Source organism: Saccostrea cucullata, unplaced genomic scaffold (assembly GCF_032062105.1).
Source record: "Saccostrea cucullata isolate Sc308-1 unplaced genomic scaffold, CSIRO_AGI_Scuc_v1 ctg4829, whole genome shotgun sequence".
NCBI lineage: Eukaryota > Metazoa > Mollusca > Bivalvia > Ostreida > Ostreidae > Saccostrea > Saccostrea cuccullata.
Window position 1 is genome coordinate 52,776 of NW_026935806.1, and position 16,340 is coordinate 69,115.

The window sequence follows — 16,340 nt, forward strand, 5'->3', positions numbered from 1 at the left end:
TCTTTTGTCTGCATTGGAGTAATTTTTTTTTCACATGACTCACTTGCAAAACACCTACTCTAGAGGTCATGATTTGAACAGATTTAAATCTGCAATATATGATGTTGTGTACATATTAATATGAATTGATCATGACTTTGCTGTTCTTCAGAGAAACTTTTTTTCTAGATGTATTCTTCCCAGGTATATGAAATTTTAGTTGCGGCCTCCCCACTCACCTATCCCTTAGTTATGATTTGATCAAACTTCAATGTAAACTGTGGAATGAATCCTTCACATAAGTTAGATTGGCTATTTCATTGCACAAGACCTTTAAGACAACTAAAAGTTAATGAAATTACATGATGTCTATTATTGCAAAAATTGTCTATTAGCTTAATTATCTTTCATATCCTAGTGCATCAAAATTTATTTTTGTACCTAATTATAAGGGATGAAAAATTGGGGATAACTCTTCTAGCATAATACAGGAACCACCAGGCCTGAAGGGCATAAAACTTAGATGAGCTCACTTTTGATCTCAGTCTCACTTTTCCACTAAATATTCCATTGGTAAAAGTGAGACCGAGATCAAAAGTGATTTCGTTTAAGTTTTATGGCCCACAGGTCATGAGCTGAAGCAGGGAGATGAAGATTCTACAACCCTGGCTAAGTCAGAGGTCCAGCCAGTAGACACCAACATGGAATCAGTGTCAGATGACTGGAATTCAAAATTATACAAAGTACTTCACCAAGAAAAGATGGCTAAATTGTGGAACAATGCATTTAAAGAACACTCACACATAAGTTTCCAGACTGTGATGGTCCACTGGACTGGTATCGGCATGGAGAGGAAAAAAGAGGCCTGGCATGGATCCTTTCCATCAGCTGTAAGAAGTACCACTATACCAGTCACCAAGAAAAACTTTACAAAGAGGTGAGAAGATCTGTAAGGGGTTGAAGAGTTGCACGGCTAAATGTGACCATGGCTGTTGGTCACTTAGGTACCACAAGTAGAGCGTAGGCATGACTAATCTTAATGCTAATGTTAAAGCAGCATCATCAACCAAAATGAAACAGACCTGTAACAAAGTACGGAAAATTATCACAGACATGAATAAAATATAATGAAAAAAATAATGCAGAAAATTTAAGAACTTATTGATTCCGAAATCTTTGACAAGACTGTAGCTCTACTGGTTTATAATTATAATGAAGGAAGAGAAAAGTAGCTTGAAACTTTGCAACAGCAATAAATGAAAAATTGATTATTTGTTTAGTCATTTTCTTGGCAAAAATTATTGAAATCAAACTAAAACTGTAGGAGGAGTAGCATTTTGAAAATATTTCAAAGAAATTTCTCTTTTAAGTAACCATGGCAACAACATTCTTCGAAATCAAAAACCAATATTAAGAATCAAGTATCTTAGTATAGTTTACTTGTGTGCCAAGTTATATTGAAATAAGACCAAAAATATAGGAAGAGTAGCATTTTAAAAATATTTCAAAGAAATTTCTGTTTAAAGTTACCATGGCAACACCATTCATTGAAATCAAAAACAGAATTATGTATCTTAGTGTAGTCTACTTGTGTGCCAAGTTATTACTGAAATCAGACCAAAACTGTAGGAGGAGTAGCATTTTGAAAATTTGTTTACAGACAGACAAACGGACGATGGACACCTTGGGAGAAAAGCACACACCTGAGAAACTATTGCATAAGCTCATTCTAGTCTTAAGACCAAAATGTAGAGCTAGAAAATCACCACCCTCCACTGTCATACATTTCACCACTGATTGCCACTGCTGCATCTGATCAGAGCAAAGGGAGATGTATTTCTTTGACCTATATAACAATAACAATAGTAACATTTTATGTTTCCGGGAAGATACTGTATAAGAAATTTTCTTGAGGATTTAATTTTTGCATTATTAGCGAGGCTGTTGAGATTGCTAAAATTGAATATTGCTAAAAATAAATTGTGAGTTCCTTGTACTATCTTCTATAGTGAGCATTTTGAAATCGCTAAAATTACTTCTCGCTAAAAAAAAATAAAATACCAGTTTTTAATGAGAAATTACTAAATTTGTGTCTGGCTAAAATTTCCACTTATACGGTAATCCATGCAGAGAACATTTGTATTGGACATGAAGGTTCAATAAAGGACAGAGTACAAGAATTGCTACAAACACTACTCTGGAGACTTACCTTTGATGAAGCATGCTATATGTCTACTGCTGTTGGTTCTACTGTAAGCTGCAGCTACCAAGGACAATTTGGATAATGTCAGCTTAATCTTTAATCTGTGGTGGACTCACTGGACTGAAAGCATTAATATTAAGTGAAAATCTTTGGTATTTTCAAGTGACTTTGAATTAAACATAATACAGAAGAAGGCAAATGTTTGTTAAAAGACTAACAAATTAGACTTTAGGACCATGATGTAATATTGATAGAGTTTATAACCATCTTTATTACTTGTTCATAAAAATCTGAATCAGTCTGTGAATATTTAAACATTTAAAATCAAATCCAAAATGTATTACAAGTATTGAAATTTTTAAGTAGAATACATAAAGTTGTGCACTCACTATTAAATTAGGGGTCCTGGAACCTCAATATTGGAAATATACAATGTAAACTGCAGGGGCACCTGTTGTAAAAGGATCAAAGGAGAATGGTCCATCATCTAAAACAACAACAAAATAGGCAATATAATCTTGAAATGAAACAAAAGCTGTAAAAATATAAATCTGAAAGGAAATATAATGCAGATCTAAAAATATATAGATCTAAAAGATATCAGCTGTACAATAAAAAAAATCTAAACAATTACAGTAAATTACTAACATACCGTAAATCTGGAAAGTTTTGCTGTAGATGAATTTTTAGCAAATTTGCGAGTTCACTGTATTCGCAAAAATATTTTTCTAAAAAATAATTCAACAATAAGAAAATGTAAACAAAGTAGTGATCATTTGCAAAATTTTGAAACGTAAAAATTAATCAATAGCATTTTGACCCAGATTCGCAAAATAAAATCGACGTAAAAATTTCCAGATTTACGGTATTCATATATAAAAAGATGTGTTTGTGAGACACTATGGATGGTAACACGATTCGTGAGTGGGATGGAGACTGAAGTGGTATATACACTTGTTAGATGTTTTAAGGGTAGCAAGGTCACAGCTGAGGTCACATGATTAAAAAAATTCTGTACCAAAGGAAAGGTCTTGTCATAATGTACACTCATGTTAAATATTAAAGCCTAGCTTACAGTTCAAAACAGACACTGACAAACAGACAGACATGACTAAAACAATATACCACAGGGATCTTTTGATGTGTGGGGGCATAAAAAGGAATTTGGAAGAAATGTGAAAAAAGGGTGGGCATTAACTCAATTTCAGATGCTGTGTATTTAACTGTATGAAAATTGAAATCATACATATTATTTTTTAATTATCTAGATAGCTTTCTTGAACTAATTGTTGCTATGTTTTATTATGAATGCACTAATTCTATTCAACTGTGTATAAATGGGGAAAATTAAGGTGGGCATGTAAAAATGATTAATAGTTGTATGAGTAAAATGTGACATTTTTGTTATATAGGGGAAATTCTGTGCATGTAAATATGTTCTTCTTTTTTATTTAACACATTAAAATTATTTAACTTAATTACCTTGTTTTTTTTACCTGTCTGATGAACACAACAAAGGTTAGAGAGGTAATTAGTTGAAATACAGGTCTACGGGTGATGTCGGGTGTCAAAATTCTCTGTTGATGACCAGACTGCATTTGACATTGTCTGTTTGCCATTCATGATCTTTAACAGGGGGTACTATACTCCTAAAATCAGAGAAATTGTTGTTAAAAAGAGAATAAAAGGTGTTACTCTTTAGGTCTCACACAAGGGTTTAATATCGCTATTTGTTACTATGTAGCTTTAACAAAGTGATGAATTAGATTCTGATCAGCAATAAATCATAATAAAAGAAAATAAAGATTAATATTCAAAGATAAAATTTGTGATAAAAAAATAAAAATAAGACAAAAATGGACAGTAAAACATACCTTCCCCAAAATAGATGTGGGTTTGAAACATGTTGATAAATGGACTACACACCATCTAGGAAGTTGCATCATGCACACCTAAAAACATAGGTAATCAAAGATTACGAAGCTCACCTCGACAAATATAATCAGTCTAAGTAATGCAAATCTCATATCATATTTTCTTAGGAGATAACATTTTTTCTGACTTTTAATAAATTATAAATTTAAAACATAGATGCACTTCATACCTGAAAATCAATTTTGTCTCTTTGAAGGTTTCCTAAGTACTGTAGCTGCAATTATCAGTTCAAACTTCTAGTCCTTCAAAATCCAATATATTTCATAATCTACAGGAATTCATTGCATGCAGTTTCAGTAGCAGATATTTACCAATAAATTAAGGTCAATTCCTTTAGAATCCAATTTAATAACTTTGCTGAGAATCATTTAACCTATTTAATCAGAGAAATAAGTACAATTCTGACCATAATCACCCTGTATCCTGACTAGACAAATCACAAAGGAATGTCTGACTAGAATCACCAATGTAAATCTGTCACATCAATCTTTATCCATCAGGTCAAAGCATTATGTCCAGCTAAGAATCACCACTGAAATGTCACACCCATCACTTGAATGTTCATCAAAACAGGTGAAGTACTGTCCAGCTAGGAATCACCACTGAAATGTCACATGCATCTCGTGAATGTTTATCCAATCAGATCAAAGCATTGTCCAGCTAAGAATCACCACTAAAATGTCACATGCATCTCGTAAATGTTTAACCAATCAGATCAAAGCATTGTCCTACTAGAATCACTACAGAAATTTCATATCCATCACTTGAATGCTTATCCAATCAGATCACAGCACTGTCCAGCGAAGAATCACCACTGAAATGTCACATCCATCACTTGAATGTTTATCCAATCAGATCACAGCACTGTCAAGCTTAAAATCACCCCTGAAATGTCACATTCATCAACTGAATGTTTAACCAATCAGATCACAGCAATGTCAAGCTTAAAATCACCTCTGAAATGACTCACATCCATCACTTGAATGTTTATCCAATCAGATCACAGCACTGTCAAGCTTAAAATCACCCCTGAAATGTCACATTCATCAACTGAATGTTTAACCAATCAGATCACAGCAATGTCAAACTTAAAATCACCACTGAAATGGAAAGTTGAAAATCTGAAGATTGGCCACATCCAAAGAGAGTAGAAATGTCTCCCAGCAAATTTTCATGTACATTCCAAAAAACCAACAAATGAGCCCAGAACTTTACTGCTATGTGTAACTCTGCAGTCCATTGGTCCATGCAAAGCAGTGGAAATTCTAAGGATATCCTGGGAGAGAAAGAAGGTCTGAATTAGTTTATGAAGATTTTGTTTCCTTTCAAACAAAATGGCAATTGCATGAAATCAAAGTGTACATTGAAAAAATTCGGTGATCTATGTAGTCAGAGTAAATAAAAGAAATGACATGTAAACAAGTAACCTATAAGCCAGGACATGAAGACTACACTGCAACCTTTCCTCCACCAGAGACCATCATTAGAGATGAAGAGGTGGACTGCAAAGAGTATTGGAAAGTTGCTGGTAACTAAGTGAGGACTGTCCTTTAGGCTTTAGCCATTTCACCAGTGATGGAGATAGTGCCACAACATCCAGAGCATCTGAAAGACATAAGAACATGTCCATTATGAAAATCCCAAAGACTTCAATTGTTTCTTTTGCTAAAAAAATGAAGATTGAAGAAAGACTGTTAATTAAGATCCATTCAGCAGTCATATTTTGTTTCAGAAGAACCAATATATTAGCCATAAGATAATTAATGCACATTATTTGACTTCCACCCAAAACTTTTGTGCAAAACACTGCGTATGAAAATTGCTTCTAACATTTCATTAAAACCTCATCTTTCGTGGAGCGTACAGGTTTGTTGCTGTTGGTTCCATTGTTAGCTGCTACCAGGGATAGGGCAAGGAGTCCTGTCATCTTCATTCCTCTTCCTGAAGTAAAGTGAAAAGCAATAAGTAGAAATCTTAAGTAAACCAATATCCAGTGATTGTCCTGAAGTTTGAATACAATTTATGTATACGTACAGTGTCTTTGATAGAGTGTACATGGTTTATTGCTGTTGGTTCCATTGTCAGCTGCTACCAGGGAAAGGGCAAGAATCCCTGTCATCTTCATTCCTCTTAATTATGTCACTGAATCTCATATTCTTCCTTAATCTCTTCATTATCTCAATGCCTAAATCTTATCCTCTTCCTTAATCCTCTAATTTCGTCGATGACTATTTTTTATAAGTGTCCTTAATCTTATTTATTACGCCAATGAATAATTCTCAATCTGTTCCAAAACCCTCTTAATTTCATCCTTGACAAAAATCTTCTTTCTCAATTCCCTTAATAATGTCAATATCTAATTGTCGTTCTCATCTTTAACTCTTTATTACCCCCAGAACTAATTTTTATCCTCTTCCATAACTCTCATTAATGCTCATTGACTTATTCTTATCCTTTTCCATAAATCTCTTTATTCTGTTACTGACTTACATGTATTACGTCAATGACTTATTCTCATCCTCTTCGCTAACCCTCTTAATTATGCCAAACACTTTTTCTCATAACTAATTCCTATTCTCTTCTGTTACCCCCTTAATTTTCTAGGACCCTCTTAATAACTTCAATGACTAATTCTTATCATCTTCCATATTCCTCTTAATTATGTGAATGACTAATTTTCATCCTCTTCTGCTACCATCTTTATTACCTCAATAACTAATTCTTATCCTCTTCCTTATCCCTCTTTATCACGTCAATAACTTATTCTCATCCTCTTCCTTAACCTTCTCAATAATATCAATAACAAGTTCTTAACCTCATCCTTCACTCTCTTAATTATGACAATGACTAATTCTCATCCTCTTACTTGACCCTCTTTATTATGTGATTGACTCTCATACCTTTCCTAAACCTCTTTATTATCTCAATACCTAAATCTTATCCTCTTCTTTAACCCTCTTAATTACGTCAATAACTTAATATTCTTATCCTCTTCTTAATCCTTCTTCCTACATGTAATGTCATTGACTAATTCTAATTCTTTTTCTAAAGGCTTTTAATTACTTCAATGAGTATTTCTTATCCTTGTCCTTAACCATCTTAATTATGTTAATGACTAATTCTCAATCTGTTTCAAAACCCTCTTAATTGCGTCATTGACTAATTCTCATCTTCTTTCTTAATAATGTCAATATCTAATCGTCATCCTAATCTCCAACTCTCTTAATTACCTACATAATTAATTCTTATCCTCTTCCATAACCCTCATAAATGCTTATGATTAATTCTTATCCTCTTCCAAAAATCTCTTTATTATGTCACTGACGTATTACGTCAAAGACTAATTCTCATCTTCTTGGCTATTACCCTCTAGATCATGACAATGACTAATTTTAATCCTCGTCCTCATCATCAACCCTCATGATTACGTCAATAACTAATTCTTATCCTCTTCCATTACACTCTTAACTGCATCAATGACTAATTCTTCTCCTATTCCTTAAGCCTCTTAATTATGTCTTTGGCTAGTTCTCATCTTCTTTCTAAAGTCTCTTAATTATGTCACTGACTTTCATCCTCTTTCTTCACTCTCTTGATTATGTCACTGACTTTCTCTTTTTATTCTTTAACACAACTAATAACATCAATCACTGGTAGTCATTCTCTTAAAATCTCTCTTTATTACCTTAATGACTAATTCGTGTCTTTTTCTGTAACCCTCTTAATTACTTCAATGACTTATTCTCATCGTCTTTCTTGACCCTATTAAACATGTTAATAGCTCATTCAAATCCTCTTCCTTTTCCCTCTCTTATACATTAATATTAATTCTAATCATCTTCCTTAACCCTCAGAGTTGGTTAATGACTAATTCTTATCCTCTTCTTTAAACCTCCTTAATATGTTACCGATTAATTATGTCACTTACTAATTATGTCAATGATTAATTCTTGAACTGTTCCAAAACCCTCTTAATTACGTCCTTGACTAATTTAAGTTCTTTCTTACATTCTCTTAATAAATGACCTTGTATCTAATTCACATTCTCATCTTTAACTCTCTTAATTACCTCTATAACTTATTCTTATCCTCTTCCATAACCCTCATAAATGCTCAATGACTAATTCTTATCCTCTTCCATAAATCTCTCTAATATGTCACTGACTTAATATGTCAATGACTAATTCTCATCCTCTTTACTAACTTTCTGATTTACACCAAAAACTTAGTATAATCCTCTTCTATAACACTCTCTTAAATATGATAATGACTAATTTCATCCTCCTCCTAAACCCTCATGATTACGTCAATAACTAATTCTCATCCTCTTCTGTTACTCTCTTAATTACATCAATGACTAATTCTTATCCTCTTTCTAAAGCCTTTTAATTATGTCACTGACTTTTATCCTCTTCCTTCACTTTCTTAATTAAGTCACTGGCTTTCTTTTTTCATTCCTCAACACTCCTAATTACGTCAATCACTAATTCTATTCTCTTCCTTATCCCTCTTAATTACATCAATGAATAATTCTTATCAACTTATGTTACCCTCTTAATTACCTCAATATCTAATTCTCAATCTGTTCCAAAAAGCCTCTTAACTACGTCCTTGACTAATTCTCATCTTCTTTCTTATTTCTCTTAATAATGTCAATATCTAATTATCATTCTCATCCTTACACTTTAATCATCTTCCTTCACTCTCTTAGTTATGTCAATGACCCTCTCTTTTTATTCCTTAACACTCTTAATTGTACAATTCAATTCTCATTTCTTCCATAACCCTCTTAATTACCTTAAACTTCTTTCCTCTTCTGAAACCCTCTTAATAACATCAATAACTAATTCTCATCTTTTTCCATAACCCTCTTAATAATGTCAATAACTAATTCTTATCCTCTTCCTTACTCCCCTTAATTTTGTTGATGAATAATTTTTATCTTATTCCTTAACCTATCTTAATTAAGTCCTTGACTAATTCTTATCCTTTTCCTTAACCCTCTTAATTATGTCAATGACTTTTCTCTTTTTATTCCTTAAAACTCCTAATTATGTCAATAACGAATTTTCATTGTCTCCCATAACACTCTTAATTACCTCAATGACTAATTCTTATCCTCTTCCATATTCCTCTTAATTATGTCAAAGACTAATTCTCATCCTCATCTGCTACTATCATAACCTCAATAACTAATTCTTATCCTCTTCCTTAACCCTCTTGATGACGTCAAACACTAATTCTCATCCTTTTCCATAACTCTCTTAATTATATCACTGACTCTCCTACTCTCCCTTAAACCTCTTTATTTTCTCAATACCTAAATCTTATCCTCTTCTCTTAACCCTCTTAATTATGTCAATAACTTATACTTATCCTCTTCCTTATCCTTCTTACTTATGTCAATGACAAATTCTTCTTCTCTTCCAAGAGGCTTTTAATTAGGCCAATGATTATTTCGTATCCTTAAACTTAAGCATCTTAATGATGTTAATCCTCTTAAATATGTCCTGGACAAATTCTAGTCTTCTTTCTTAATTCTATGTCAATATCTAATTGTCATTCTCATCCTAACATCTCTTAATTACCTCCATAACTAATTCTCATCCTCTTTCTCTGTCTTCTTAATAATATCAATAACTAAATCTTCCTCACTACTTTAATCATGTTAATGATTAATTCTCTGACTTATTATGTCAATGACTAATTTTCATCCTCTTCGTTAACCCTCTTCATTACACCAAAAACTTATTCTCATCCTCTTTCATAACCTTCTAAATTATGACAATGACTAAATCTTATATGTAAATGTCATTCCTGTCTCTTAAAACTCTCAGATAACCTCCATAACTCTTCATGCTGTCTCTGTAGATAAAACTCCATAGTTCTTAATCCTTCCTCTGTAGATAAAACTCTGTACCTCTTAATCCTGTCTCTGTAGGTTGATTGATTGATTGTATACTGTTTAACGTCCCTCTCCAGAATATATAACAGATATGAAGACTTCACCATTGCTGATGAAGGGCTGCAAATTTTCCTCAGCACTTACGATAAACCTCTGTACGTCTTAATCCTGTCTCATTAGATAAAACCCGGTATCTCTTAATCCTGTTTCTGTAAATAAAACTCTGTAGCTCTTCATCCTCTCTCTGTAGATAAATCTCCATAGCTCTTAATCCTGTCTCTATAACAAAAACTCAGTTGGTCTTAATCCTGTTGCAGTAAATAAAATTCAATACCTCTAAATCCAATCTCTGTAGATAAAACTCTGTGTCTATTAATCCTATGTTTTTAAATAAAAGTTCATAGCTTTTAATCCTGTCTCTGTAGATATATCTCCATAGCTCCTAATCCTGTCTTAGTTGCTAAAACTATGTAGCACAAACTCCTCTTGCAGTAAATAAAACTCCGTAGTTCTTAATCCAGTCTCCAGACATAAAGCTCCGTACCTCTTAATGCTGTCTCTGTATATAAAACTCTGTATTTCTTAATCCTGTCTCTGACTCAAACTCCTCTTGCAGTAAATAAAAGTCTGTAGCTCTTAATACTCTCTCTGTAGATAATACTCCGTAGCTTTTCATCCTGTGTGTGTAGATAAAACTCTGTACCTCTTAATCCTGTGTGTTTACATAAAACTCCTTAGTTCTTAATCCTGTCTCTGTAGATAAAACTCTGTAGCTCTTAATCCTGTCTCCGTAGATAAATCTCTATATCTCTTAATCCTCTCTTTGTACATAAACATCTGTATCTATTAATCCTATGTGTGTAAATAAAAGTCCGTAGCTCTTAATCCTGTCTCTGTAGATAAAACTCTGTACCTCTTAATCCTGTCTCTGTAGATAAAACTCTGTAGTTCTTAATCCTGTCTCTGTAGATAAAACTCTGTACCTCTTAATCCTGTCTCTGTTGATAAAACTCCGTAGCTCTTAATCCTGTCTCTGTAGATAAAACTCCATAGCTCTTAATCCTGTCTCAGTAGATAAAACTCCATACCTCTTAATCCTGTGTGTTTACATAAAACTCCTTAGTTCTTAATCCTGTCTCTGTATATAAAGCTCCGTACCTCTGAATCCTGTCTCTGTAGATCCAAATCCTGTCTCTGTAGGTAAAACTCTGTAGCTCTTAATCCAGCCTCTGTAGATAAAACTCAGTAAGTCAGGATCCTGTGTGTGTACATAAAACTAGGTAGTTCTTAATCCAATCTCTGTAGATAAAACTCTGTAGCTCTTATTCCTGTCAAAATCCTGTCTCTGTACATAAAACTCCGAAGTTCTTAATTCAGTCTATGTAGATAAAACTCCGTAGCTCTTAATCCTGTGTGTGTTGATAAAACTCTGTAGCTCTTAATCCTGTCTCTGTAGATAAAACTCAGTAGCTATTAATCCTGTGTGTGTAAATAAAAGTCCATAGCTCTTAATCCTGTCTCTGTAGATAAAACTCCGTATTTCTTCATTCTGTCTCTGTAGATAAAACTCTGTTTCTATTAATCCTGTGTGTGTGATAAAACTCCGTAGCTCTTAATCCTTTGTGTGTTGATAAAACTCCGTAGTTCTTAATCCTGTCTCTGTAAATTAAACTTCGTAACTCTTAATCCTGTGTTTGTAGATAAAACTTTGTAGATCTTAATCTCTGTAGTTCTTAATCCCATCTCTGTAGATAAAACTCTGTAGCTCTTAACCCTGTCTCTGTAGATAAAACTTAGAAGATCTTAATCTCTGTAGTTCTTAATCCCATCTCTGTAGATAAAACTCTGTAGCTCTTAATCCTGTCTCTGTAGATAAAACTCCGCATCTATTAATCCCGTGTGTGTGATAAAACTCCGTAGCTCTTAATCCACTGTGTGTTGATAAAACTCAGTAGTTCTTAATCCTGTCTCTGTAGATAAAACTCCGTAGCTCTTAATCCTGTGTGTGTACATAAAACTCCTTAGTTCTTAATCCTGTCTCTGTATATAAAGCTCCGTACCTCTTAATCCTGTCTCTGTAGATAAAACTCTGTATCTCTTAATCCTGTCTCTGTAGATAAAACTCTGTAGCTCTTAATCCTGTGTCTGTAGATAAAACTCGTAGCTCTTAATCCTGTCTTTGTAGATAAATCTCCATTCCTCTTAATGGTGTCTTTGTAGATAAATCTCCGCATTTCCAAATCCTGTCTCTGTAGCCAAATCTCCATACCTCTTAATCCTGTCTCTGTAGATAAAACTCTGTACCTCTTAATCCTTTCTCCATAGATTAAACTCCGTTTCTATTAATCCTATGTGTATAAAGTAAAGTCAGTAACTCTTAATCCTGTCTCACTAGATAAAATCCGTAGCTCTTAATCCTGTCTCACTAGATAAAACTCCGTATTTCTTAATCCTGTCTCAGGAGATAAAGCTCCATACCTCTGAATCCTGTCTTTGTAGATAACACTCTGTAGTTCTTAATTTTGTCTCTGTAGATTAAACTCCGTATTTCTGCATCCTGTCTCTGTAGATAAAACTCTGTATCTCTTAATCCTCTCTCTGTAGATAAAACTCCGTAGCTATTAATCCTATGTGTGTAAATAAAACTCCATAGCACTTAATCCTGTCTCAGTAGATAAGACGCCGTAGCTATTAATCCTGTCTCTGTAGATAAATCTCCGTACCTCTTAATCTTGTCTCTGTAGATAAAACTCCGTACTTCTTAATCCTGTCTCTGTAGAAAAAAACTCTGTAGCTCTTAATCCTGTCTCTGTAGATAAAACTCCATATTTCTTAATCCTGTCTCAGTAGATTAAACTATGTAGTTCTTAATCCTGTCTATGAAGATAAAACTCCTTAGTTCTTCATCCTGTCTCTGTAGATAAAACTCCGTAGTTCTTAATCTTGTCTCTGTAGATGAAAACTCCACAGCTCTTTATTCTGCCTCAGTATATTAAACTATGTAGTTCTTAATCCTGTCTCTGTAGATAAAACTCTGTAGCTCTTAATCCAGTCTCTGTAGATAAAACTCTGTAGCTATTAATCCTATGTTTTTAAATAAAAGTTCGTAGCTCTTAATCCTGTCTCAGTAGATATAACTCCTTATTTCTTAATCCTGTCTCAGTAGATAAAAATCCATAGTTCGTAATCCTGTCTTTGTAGATAAAACTCCGTACCTCTTGATCCTGTCGCTGTAGATAAATCTCCATAGCTCCTAATCCTGTCTCAGTAGCTAAAACTCAGAAGCACAAACTCTGTAGCTGCAAAATTTGTATTGTTTAATGGACTATTGACCTTAAATAATGTTCATTAACTCCCCATATTTCATTCAATCAATCAATTTTAATTGTTGCTCGTATTTCCACCTGTCATTTTCACTTCCTGTCTTCTCAAGAGTGAATTTCCTAATACCTCTGCTGTCCAATCAGCCCTCCTTCTGTAGCAGTTCATGAGAGCTTTACACCCTCCATGATAGTTGTGATAACTCCTTGTATATCTCCATCAAACACACATAATCCATGTCAAATATGCGGCACATGGCGCCTGTGACAAGCCAACAGGGGATGCTTACTCCTCCATGGATTCTGATCCCACCTTTGATGTTTTAGAAGTATGTCTTCTCTGCTCCTGATTTGTCTTGATTCAACTCTTTAGCCTCAATGCTGTTCGTTATCTCTAGATATTTCTCTTTTTGGTATTTTTTGTAATTTTTATATTTTTTTTGGTTTTTATGTATTTTTTTATTTTTTTTGGTTTTTATATATTTTTTTATACATGAAAATATACAAAGGTAATCAAAGATTACCTTGCTCACCTCAACACATGTAATCGTTAAGTTAGTCACAGTACAGTCATAGTGAAATGAAACACAGTAGACGGATCATACAGGAAGACAGTCACTTCGTGATCGAAGGTTCGATTCTCGTTCGCTGCGCCGCGTCAAATGTAAGGTGTAAACAAAGGTTAAGTGACTGTTCATTAACAAAGCACCCGGCATCAAAAGTGAAAATCAACGCGTTTCCGGATGAGACCTTAAACACCGAGATCTCATATAACGGTATGTTAAAGAACATCAACATCTAAATACAACGCAAAATGCTACAAGTATAATGTAAGTTCTGTAAGGTTGTTGAGGTGAGCTGAACAAAAAGAAAAAACCCAGGCCAAAATAAAAAATACCTTTGTTTCCCCTAACGCGACCGACCCAATTAAATCGCACCGACTGAAAAGATTTTTTAAATAAGATGATTCAAATATTTTTTTTTATTGTTATCCAAGTTTTATAAAATACAACTTCATCAAAATCAGTTTTTATCAGAACGGACGACATTGTTCTACTGTGATTTTCAAGCATTTTTTGGAAACAAAATGGCGTCCAGATGTGATTACAGGGCATTAGCTCTTCATAAAACAATGGCGACGTCTCAATCTTATGCTTTTAGCTAATTGGAATTCTTCACTCTTGAAACAATTCGTTAATAAAATTTACCATGACTAATTAAGAGTGTGTCGGAGGTGTCTTGGCATCTCCGTGTGAGTGAATAAATTTTCGAAAGGGACGTTAAACAACAAACAAACAAACCTATCTTTGAATCTAATAACCAATTCACCTATGTTCTTATGTTTGGCATATGCTATCATGGAACCATAAGAGTTGAAACAACAAACAAACAAACCTATCTTTGAATCTAATAACCAATTCACCTATGTTCTTATGTTTAGCATATGCTATCATGGAACCATAAGAGTTGTTGTAAATATGTCTGCATATTGATCCTGATTAATATAATTCAGATGTTCTTTCTTCATGCCTTTATTTAGTGGTTAAACTTCGTTATTATGACATTGTATATAGCATTTTTTCATTTGTAGATTTGTTTTGGTTCATTTAAATATTGTTAACATACTCTTTCCAAATAGTTTTGAAATCATGGTTCAGCTTCCTGAGACGTCCAGTGTATTTTTCTTTATTTAGGTCCTTGAAGATAAGATGTTTCTTTGTTTTTAATCCCTTCGAGATTTGTTAGGACGACATTTAAACATTTCCCCATTGCTTCAAATTTAGAGGTACTCAGCACTTTTTTTGTCATTAAGCAGTGGGGGATCTTTTTTGAGCCAGCATCTTCTGCGACACTGGACATAAGTTTTTATGGTCCCCTTTGAAGGACTGTTTTCAAAGTTACTCATTGGGATTTGAACCTGTGACTTAAAATTAGCCAATTACCTCTTATCTAAACAAACTGCTCCAGAACCACTGCAAATCTCATGGCCCTCAAAAAAGTACACTGATCGTCTATAAGCTCGGAAGGCTGATGGAAGGTTGGAAAAAATACTCGTATGTCTGGTCCTTGCGTATTTGAGAATCTTGTCTATTTTATTCAATTTATATAGATGTAATGACTTGAGATAGTTCACAAGTTCAAATAAATAACAGTTGTGAATTAATTAATCAAGAATTTTGCTTTTAAATGGCATATGTACCATACTTAGCATTTTGTTCACACATCGCTTTCTTTTGTGCTTTTCTCATTTATAAAGGTAATTTTCCATTAAATCTTAGAATGTATTTTCAAATTAAAGCTGCTGTCAGAAAATAAAATTGTTTACCTACCTACCGACCCAACTTGAGAATTTAGGGTCGGGTTAGGGGAAACAAAGATATTTTTAATTCCGGCCCCACCACCAATCATGTAAATATATAATACTGAAGTGACAAAGAAATCACTTACTTCAGACTCTAGCTGGACTGAGGGGAGACTGCTGTGACAGACAGAGTGTGCAGATGAGATATAAAACTATAAACTTAGAAAAGCACAATTAAATTGAGATGAAAATGAAAAAAAATTAATTAACCTTATACGTAAAGAAAAGGAATACCAATCAGATTTTAATCTCATGAATTATCTCTCCATGGCAAAAATAAATTAAACAGATGAATTAAAAAAATAACTTTACTACAAATCCAAAGCATTAAAGAAAATCAACCACAAAAAATTGATATATATAGTACAAAAATAATATTCATCATGCACATCACTGAATAAGGATGGAGAGGCAGGAATGCAGAAAATGAATAATAACGTATGCAATGTATGTATGAAGTGCATGTCATGTATGTGCAAAATCAATGCAGAGTATGTGCTAAATAAATGCAATGTTCATAGAGCAATATATGCATGTTATAGGTGGATGTATGTACGTATGTATGTATCTATGCATGTATTTATGAAAGGGTTTGTATGTATGTATGTATGTGTGTATCTAAGAATGTATGTATAT

At 33.5% G+C, this 16,340-nt stretch overlaps 1 long non-coding RNA gene across 4 annotated transcripts; it reads right to left on the reverse strand.

Annotated features, from left to right (window-relative positions):
- Nucleotides 1-786: 786 nt before the first annotated feature.
- On the reverse strand, nt 787-6,243 carry LOC134243809 (uncharacterized). 4 transcript variants are annotated; one of them, XR_009987120.1, is made up of 11 exons: nt 6,152-6,243; nt 5,948-6,058; nt 5,545-5,722; nt 4,700-5,393; nt 4,524-4,604; nt 4,287-4,359; nt 4,057-4,134; nt 3,679-3,831; nt 2,572-2,669; nt 2,189-2,302; nt 787-1,061 (listed from the first exon to the last, which is right to left on the reverse strand). It is a non-coding gene; the product is annotated as an uncharacterized LOC134243809 (long non-coding RNA). The 4 variants fall into 4 exon arrangements; XR_009987119.1 differs by having other exon boundaries at nt 4,524-5,393; nt 5,982-6,058; XR_009987117.1 differs by having other exon boundaries at nt 4,524-5,393.
- Between the last annotated feature and the right edge of the window lie 10,097 nt (nt 6,244-16,340).